Genomic DNA, 9,939 nt, shown 5'->3' with positions numbered 1-9,939 from the left:
CCTTTGTGTTGATTATTAAATCATATACATTTTATTCAAGTGTCTTCAATATTTTGATTTATGTCTTACATTAAAAGATTGATATCCAACTCAGACGGCAATTAGGCCGTGATTCATGAATGATTACAAAAACTAATTTGAAGTACTTCTCGGTCAAATAAACCCCTACTATTTTACATACAATACAGTTGTGCAACATGAAGAACATTTAGGTCCATTCTCTGAAAATGATGCCAATTTTAGGCCCAGTTTCCTCCGTTTCAGTTAACACACAAGTCCGTTTCGCCACCTAATACAAGGGGCGAAAATCCTGCACCCTCCAAGTCCATTAACCTTCTCCAGGTTGATACCGCTACCCTATCAATCAAATTAAGTAACTCTGATAGATCTATAATGTGTACCAGACAGAATGGAACAACATACACTCGTACTTTGCTTGTCATTAAGATTATTGGAAATGATGAATATTTACAAATTATTCTTCAATTGTTTGATAAATATTAAGTAAACTTTATACTCATCACAATAAGAAATTGTAGCTGAAAGGTTCTTGCTTTTTCTAAATGAGTCAAAATATAACAAACAAAGGGCCATAACTCGTAAAATATATTTAAATGAAATAAACGCAACTTCATGATATGGCATACCCAGTTTGAAAAAAAAGATGGTTATTGATGGTGGGAAGAGACCTCCGAACAAACCACAAATCAAACTGCAGTTCAGGAAAACACAATTTTATGTCATGGTTATGAAACATACCAAGTTTGAAAACTTTGAAGAGATTACCAAACAAACCACATTGATACATGATGCCCAGGCCAATTTAACGAAGTTCTAGAGTGGGCCTAGTACACAACTTATGCCATGGTATATGTATACTAAGTTTGAAAGAAATGGATTATTTAGTGTAGGAGGAGGTCTCCACACAAACCCAATGTATTTGCTACACAATGACCATATTTGACAAAAATGCAATACTGTTACTCAAAAAATGTGAATGACGACAACAAAGCCCATTTAATTTGGCTTTGGGGATTCGAAGGGATAATGTAACTCCAAAACGTTATATATTCCGAATATCTGTAAAGTAATGTTTTGACACCTTTTAACTCTTAGACGTGCACCAAAAAAATATTGTTTTCACATAATCGATAAAGTTTAAAGCATGTCAAAAAGCAGCTTTTTGTCACAAAATCTATTAATTTGACATGTGACATCCATTGATAAACAGTGCTAGTCATATGACATTGACGTTTATTGATCAACTGTACTAGTCATGTGCCATTCACATGTATTGATAAACAGCTAACACCAAAACTACTAACATTTGAAAACCAACGTAACCGAAACTGGGATGACAACATTAGCTTTCCATCTTCTTTGAAGAAATTAACTAATGAAATTAAAAAATGATTCCAGCTCTACATCTTCTTTGAAAAAAACGAGCTAATAAAATTCAAAAAATTATTCAAAGCAGTGACTTATACTGTCATGCATTTTAAACACATCTTTCAAATTTTCAATGACATGTTCCAGATCACAAAATATTACATAGTCAGTATACATATCCACTCACAGTAAAATCCATACGTAGAATTATCCAATATCAATAATACTAATAGCGAATCTAAATATAATATCAAAGCATTGTAGTCAAATGATCTCCATAGAATAGAAACCAGATAAGAGATGGCCTGACTGGACTGGTTTGTGTTTCTTGCGCATGCACCAATTATTATAACAGTGCTTAACAGGATCTTTTATTTGACCAATAAAGATCATTTAATGGTGTGTGCAAAGATCTCGCACTCGGATATTTTACTTATTATGTCAAGAAGCCACTGAAGCAAAAAGTATTAAACATAAACACTGCAATTTTGTTACTGAGTAGTTTTATTTTTAGCTCACCTGACTGAAGGGCAAGTGAGCTTATGTCGTGGTATGGCGTCCGTCCGTCCGGCGTCAATTTTTAGCCCACCATCATCAGATGGTGGGCTATTCAAATCGCCCTGCGTCCGTGGTCCGTGGTCCGTCCGTCCGTAAACAATTCTTGTTATCGCTATTTCTCAGAAAGTACTGAAGGGATCTTTCTCAAATTTCATATGTAGGTTTCCCTTGGTGCCTAGTTATGCATATCGCATTTTGAGACCTATCGGAAAACAACATGGCCGACAGGCAGCCATCTTGGATTTTGACAATTGAAGTTTGTTATCGCTATTTCTGAGAAAGCAATGAAGGGATCTTTCTCAAATTTCATAAGTAGGTTCTCCTCGATGCCTAGTTATGCATATTACATATTGAGACCAATCGGAAAACAACATGGCCGACAGGCAGCCATCTTGGATTTTGACAATTGAAGTTTGTTATCGCTATTTCTGAGAAAGTACTGAAGGGATCTTTCTCAAACTTTTTTGTAAGTTCCCCTTGGTCTGTTGTTCTGTATGTTGCATCTTGGGACCAATAGGAAAACAACATGGCCGACTGGCAGCCATCTTGGATTTTGACAATTGAAGTGTGTTATAGCTATTTATCAGAAATTGCTGAAAGGATCTTTCTGAAATTTCATTTGTAGGTTGCCCTCTGTGCCTAGTTATGCATATTGGATTTTGAGACCAGTCAGAAAACAACCTGGCTGACAGGTAGCCATCTTGGATTTTGACAATTGAAGTTTGTTATCGCTATTTTACAGAAGGTACTGAAGGGATCTTTCTCAAATTTCATATGTAGGTTCCCCTTGGTCCCTGGTGTTGCATTTTGGGACCAATCCGAAAACAACATGGCCGACAGACAGCCATTATCGCTAAATCTTAAATTTTATGTATAGGTTCCCCTTGTTTGAAAAGTACTAGAGGGCTGTTTCTGAATTTACACAGATTAGTAAGACTTAGAGGAAGGGAAAAGTAGAGAAAAGATCAATCTGACATGGAACCTATAAAGATCATTCAATGGTGGGCGCCAAGATCCCTCTGGGATCTCTTGTTCATTTAAACAACTTCTGCTAATAACCAAGAGGCCCAGGGACTTGATATTACACGTTTAGCAAAGATTCTTAGCAAAGGTCTTCCGACATTTCATGACGCCTAAGCGCACTTCTCTGAATATTCGAACAGCCTCTAGTAAAAGCATTGTCTTTTTTACATTTTAAACACAACGAGCATTTTAAGTTCAGAACATTACATCCCTCTGAGTCCGACTGGCCCATAATCTCTACCTTCAACCATTCGTAACATTTAGTCCATGGATCGATCGTTCCTCGTTTTGACAACGTCCTGTGATGCTTTCTACCTATTCCTTGAATGATTTTGTCTAGTACTTCTCTGATGAATGTTTCGGTATTACGATCTGGGCGTTTTTCTTTCTTCGAAAAGCCCATTTCAAACAACGATGACTGGTTTTTTGATAGCGCCATTGTTTATAATCACGATCTTTAAAGCGCTTTCTATGAACGGTAAAAATACGCTAAGTTTACAAACGTCTCTGTGACATGCTACACATACATTCTAAACAGTTGAAAAATAGAGCCGGTAACTGACGCAATTATCCGGATTTTATTACGTTAATGACGCACGTTCATGTTTTTTTCTTGCGTTTTTTGCATAAAATAGCGCGTAAAAACGCATTCACGCAGGAGCACTGTTTAAATATATTCAATCAGATTGTTTTTTTTTTTGAAGAACAATTGTTACTGCTCTTCATATGCTTCCTACTGTAGAGGTTTGGTTAAAGTGATATCTCCAACTATTTCACTTTCGTCCAACCCTTCATCACTGTTGTAAGCCATCCCATCCTCATCACTTTCAATGAAAACTGGTGGCATTTCATCAGAATCCTCTTGCATTTGACCATCCTTATTAGAAGGAAAATCCTGTTTGTACATCATCTGGTATAGGTGGTACATACATGGTGTCCTCTTTACAAGTGATGTCCAGTTTGTCCTCAGCCTCTAAATCATCTGATATAGGTGGGACATATATGGTGTCCTCTTTACAAGTGATATCCTGATTGTCCTCAGCCTCTAAACCATCTGGTATAGGTGGGACATATGCTGTGTCCTCTTTACAAGTGATATCCTGTTTGTCCTCAGCCTCTAAATCACCTGGTATAGGTGGGACATATGCAGTGTCCTCTTTACAAGTGATATCCTGTTTGTCCTCAGCCTCTAAATCACCTGGTATAGGTGGGACATATGCTGTGTCCTCTTTACAAGTGATATCCTGTTTGTCCTCAGCCTCTAAATCACCTGGTATAGGTGGGACATATGCAGTGTCCTCTTTACAAGTGATATCCTGTTTGTCCTCAGCCTCTAAATCACCTGGTATAGGTGGGACATATGCGGTGTCCTCTTTACAAGTGCTATCCTGTTCGTCCTCAGCCTCTCCGTCAATTTCCGCCGATTCCTTTGTTCGTTGTTGTTAACGATGGCGGTCACAAAGGGGACAGTGGTCAGTGTGGCTGATTTCAGTCGAAAATCCGCCTCTCCGTGCCGATTACGGCTGTGCATGATTTGACAATCAGTTAATTGTAACTTTTGTCACTATGATACGATAGCAAGATGTTTGTTAATATCAAAATTGTGTGATAAATAATAATCGTTGTTTTTTGGCAAAGATGGAATTGTCCGTCTAATGTTTCTATCAGGAACTAACTCACGTTCTGTGCTGTTCTCAACCACTTGTTTGTCTTGTGGCAAAACTTTCAGTTCATACTGTTATAGAGCAGTATCTTCTATGCTGCTGAAGGCAAGCAATGTCTGCTCTTCCTCAAATTTATTGACAACTGCAATCAAACCATTTTCTGTTTTAACAAATATCTGACACTGCCATATTTCTCTGGATAGTAATGTATAATGTGTGAGTTCTTGTTGTGAGTCCACATGTAATCTTCACAATCAATGATCCCAATTTTCGAAGTAATCCTGTGTGCTTTAAGCACATGTCCTGGATCTTCTCCAAATACATTCCTCTCCTTTCTTGTCAAGGTTTAATTCCTTAGAGCACCAATAGCATGATCTCTGTTTTCAGTGTATTCGCTAAAACCAAGGGAAATGGATCCCTTACCAAATCTGCTAACAATTCGCTCGTAAGTAGCTCACGTGAGAAACTAACATGTTTTGTTCACATGAGATCTTGTGAGCATTTTAACATGTAAATGAGGTTAAATCTCACACGAGCCAAGCATTGCTTACATGAGCTCACGTGAGTCATGTGAGCATTTAAACATCAAACACAGTAGGATTTTCATTAGTATTTTGTCTTTCTCTTAACATCTAGGCACTTTCTGTTAATCTAGGTTGGGTCAACTTGAAATTCATCATCACATATTCTGAAACAGAAAAAAAAACCATTTAAACAGAAAAATTACAAGTTTAATTCAAGTCTACAAATATATTATAGCAAGCGGCTGGGGAAATGATTCACACAATTAAATCAATACTCTTAGTCCAAGTGAATACACATATAGATGTCATACATTGTAGTCTAAACTTCTTAAAGTACCAAGAAGCAAATTTTTATTTATTTATTCCCCACATATTGTAAGCAAACATCAGATAACTACTTTTTTACTATTAAATCAAGGGGACCATAACTCCGCAAAATAATGTCAATGTCAATGTACATTCTATATTATCATATGGGACCAGTCTGTGTTACAGAGGAACCTTCTATAGTTTTTTTTATCATATATCAAAGGTAAACTTACGTTTTTAGTCATTCACCAATAGAATGACAATTTAATGTACATGACTTTATGTTTTGGACAACACTACTCTTATTCTTGTCTCCTGGGCTTGTTATATGGCTAGTCATTGGAGTCATGGGCATCATGGGCGCGTGCTTGTGGTACCGGTGATGGGAGTACTCATGAGGATGGGTCTACTAGACATAGTTGTGGCTGGGGATCCAAATAAATTGCCCTGCAAGTCATCAGTTTGCCTGTTCTCCCGTCTTAGAATGACAGCCTTCAGGTCATCAATCAGTTTCTTTGATTCTGAGGCAGCTAAAATATTTTAAAAGTTTATATGATGACTTATTAAACACGAACATACATCAGCCTCCCAAATCACACATACGCACTCACCACATGCATGCATGTCCCACGCATGGGAGGCCGTCCTTAAATGACCTTAGCTGTTAATAGGACGTTAAATAAAATAAACCAAACCAAACTAAACCATATTTGATTATCATGATGATACATTGATCTTATAAATAAGTAAATATTAATTCCCTCCCTTTGTAATATGATTCAACAAAGAAAACTTACTTTTGTTTTCTCGGTGTAACATTGAGACATGGCGAGTGTTGTTGATGTAGACTGTCATGGAGGGTGTTGTGTTGATGTTACTTTGAGACACAGCGAATGTTGCTGATGAAGACTGTGATGGGGAGGCATTCCAAGTTGTAGTAGCAACATCAATTCTTAAAAACTTTAATTGCTAGCTTAATTCAAGTCAAATATAGTCCATTCTGAAGCTTCTTTTAACCTTTAATGTAAATAACCTGATGTTTGCCGATTGGATGCAATAAATCTTGTAAATAAAACAAATATATATATACAATGTAAAAAAAATTAATCTGCTAACTTGCAAAAAGTAAGTCTTATTATTACTGTAATTTTCATTTAAAGTTTACTATGCTAGACTGAGGCATTTTAAACATGCCCCTAAACCAAATTATAATATAACACAGGTAGGCTGATAATCGGTTATAATCAAAAATTAATTTCTTTGGATTTCCAAACAAATATTTTAAACTTAGGTAACAATAACTCCTTGCAAGTTATTTCTTTATCTCTTCGATGTTTCCATGCAATCTCTGCAAAAGTTTTTGAATCAAATGTTTCAAATATCCATATCTTGGACAGGAACCATAATTTTCGCCTGATGCAGTGCTATGGCAATTATTATATATGTTATCATCATCGAAATATGCATCAAAACTTGTGTTTAATATGTAAAAAAATGTTCATAATATTTAAACATCTGCACTTTTTTGTATTTCATATTTGGAAAAAAAATGTGGTTAAACACAGTTCCGCATGATGTACGAAAACTTGAAGTTTTTGTCCAAATTGCATGATATTTTTTATTTATAAGGATGGCAACAAACTGTATCTCTGGTAGGTTAAGGCACCATAATTAACAAAAATGTGTTTCCCTCCCTTGAGAAATATCCGTATAAACCACACAAACAAAATGTCCGCAAATACTGAAGTAAAGAAAGTCTAAAAGTTCACAAAACAAAGTTCCGTAAACTCGGGAATGATAGAGCCTTTTTAGGCTTTTTCAAAACACAGAGATACAGACAGGTCAGCTTAGAATCTCCAAGTGAAGTTAAAAATAGCTCAAACTAATTGACATTCATAAAAACAGATTAGATAGTGGCCACTTTTCTAAGTTATTTTTAAGTTCATATCCTGTAAAAATTCTTCAAAAGTTCTTCATCCCAAGTATATTCTTCTGAGGTTCCCAAGACCTTGTTCCATCCTTCCATTTGACCAGGAATTCTTTTTTCTGTTTTCTTGCTTGCACTTTAAGCAGCTTTGCTGCATATACATGGTCTGGAAAAAAGCATACTCCATTTGAAAAACTAATTATTACCCGCGAAACGCGTTTGCGGGGAATATTAAATTGGGCTCCGTCCGTCTGTCCCTCCGTCCGTCCGTCCGTCCGTGTGTCCGTCAGAGATTCTTTTCCGGGCTATAACTCCATAACCGTTCAACGCAGCTCCTTGAAACTTTCTGTATATGTCAGACTAGTGCCCTAGTTGTGCCTTTTGCTATTGCGGACCTTCCATTTTCGGTATTTTTTCTGTCACCATGGAAACTTAGACAAAAATACCAAATTACTGTTTCCTTTTGTTTCCGGGCTATAACTCAAAAACCGTTCAACGCAGCTCCTTGAAACTTTCTGTTTATATCAGACTAGTGCCCTAGTTGTGCCTTTTGCTATTGCGGACCTTCCATTTTCGTTATTTTTTCTGTCACCATGGAAACTCAGTCAAAAATACCAAATTACTGTTTCCTTTGGTTTCCGGGCTATAACTCAAAAACCGTTCGAAGCAGCTCCATGAAACTTTTTGTATGTATCAGACTGGTGCCCTAGTTGTGCCTTTTGCTATTGGGGACCTTCCATTTTTGGTATTTTTTCTGTCACCATGGAAACTTAATCAAAAATACCAAATTACTGTTTCCGGGCTATAACTCCATAACCGTTCAACGCAGCTCCTTGAAACATTCTGTATATATCAGACTAGTGCCCTAGTTGTGCCTTTTGCTATTGGGGACCTTCCATTTTCGGTATTTTTCTGTCACCATGGAAACTTAATCAAAAATACCAAATTACTGTTTCCTTTTTTTTTCTTGGCTATAACTCCAAAACTGTTCAACGCAGCTCCTTGAAACTTTCTGAATATATCAGACTAGTTGTGCCTTTTGCTACTGCGGACCTTCCATTTTCGGTATTTTTTCTGTCACCATGGAGACTTAATCAAAAATACCAAATTACTGTTTCCTTAATAACTCTTACTTTGAGCTTGATTTATACATGTATTTGGGTTTTCATACCAACTGCGGGGCGCGGGGGATAATGCCAGGCTTTGCGGCTCCTTGTTTTATATCAATATTGGAATCAGTAGAAGACTTTGATGTGAGCACAAGTACTGTCCACAAGCATATCACTATGAGCTACCTGTGTCTGGTCAAAAAAATTGAAGGTAGTAAAAGAAGAAGAAGTAATTCCCTGATATAGAGTTACCAAATTGTTTATTTGTTTAACGGTTGGATCGCTTTCAGCTTGTAGATATCCCATTTAACATATATATTGCGTGTTTATTGTTTGCGGAATGTATTCATTGAGACCTGCGTTTTTGGTCGGAACGGGTATCTGTCTTGGCAGGCTGTTCTGGGTTACTTTTGTTGTTTTGACAGGAAGTGTTGCCATGGCTACTGGATTTACAACCTTTACAATTATTGAGGAAGTAAAATTTAGGTCTTGAACAACCTCTTGGACTATTGACATTGTTACATATTTGTGTTCCATGTTGGAACACGATCTCCCGACCTGGTACATTTGTTCCTATAGTTTCGTATTTGTGTTCCATGTTTGTACACGATCTCTCAACTAGTACATTTGATCCATATAGCTACGTATTTTTGTTCCATGTTGGAACACGATCTCTCAGGTGAATGACATGTTAAAGTTGGAAGTGAAAACTCGAGAAATTGTTCATTGTGGGGGAAAGGGAGATATCTCTTAACTGAAGAAAACTAAGATTATTTAAACATGATCTGTATATATCACACAGTATAAAGGCTTCTAAAATTAATGTTAATCATACTTACCAAGTATAACACTTTAAATGCAATTATTGAATAAGGTGGGCCTGTCAACCATTTCCTCATCCGTGCATACCTGGCATATAATTTTAAATCTCTTTTGGACTACAATTAATCTCATTGTTTTATTATAAGTGTGTATTGGACAGGAAGGGAAAAAGAAACATTAACGTTATGTTTTGTTTTCTTTCATCAATTAAAATGTTTTTGTTCTGATTATGTGATTTTATGCTGCATGTGTTGCTCCGTTTTGTTAGCTGTGACATGTGTCACTCCTTTTTCTTAGCTGTGACATGTGTCACTCCATTTTGTTAGCTGTGAAATGTGTCACTCAATATTGTTAGCTGTAACATGTGTCACTCCATTTTGTTAGCTGTGACATGTGTCACTCCATTTTGTTAGCTGTGACGTGTGTCACTCAATATTGTTAGCTGTGACATGTGTCACTCCATTTTGTTAGCTCTGACATGTGTCACTCAATATTATTAGCTGTAACATGTGTCACTCCATTTTGTTAGCTGTGACATGTGTCACTCCATTTTGTTAGCTGTGCAAGTGTCACTCCATTTTGTTAGCTGTGACATGTGTCACTCCATTTTGTTA

The sequence above is a fragment of the Pecten maximus genome, chromosome 14, assembly GCF_902652985.1.
Source record: "Pecten maximus chromosome 14, xPecMax1.1, whole genome shotgun sequence".
Lineage (NCBI taxonomy): Eukaryota > Metazoa > Mollusca > Bivalvia > Pectinida > Pectinidae > Pecten > Pecten maximus.
Note: the sequence above shows the minus strand (reverse complement) of the source record.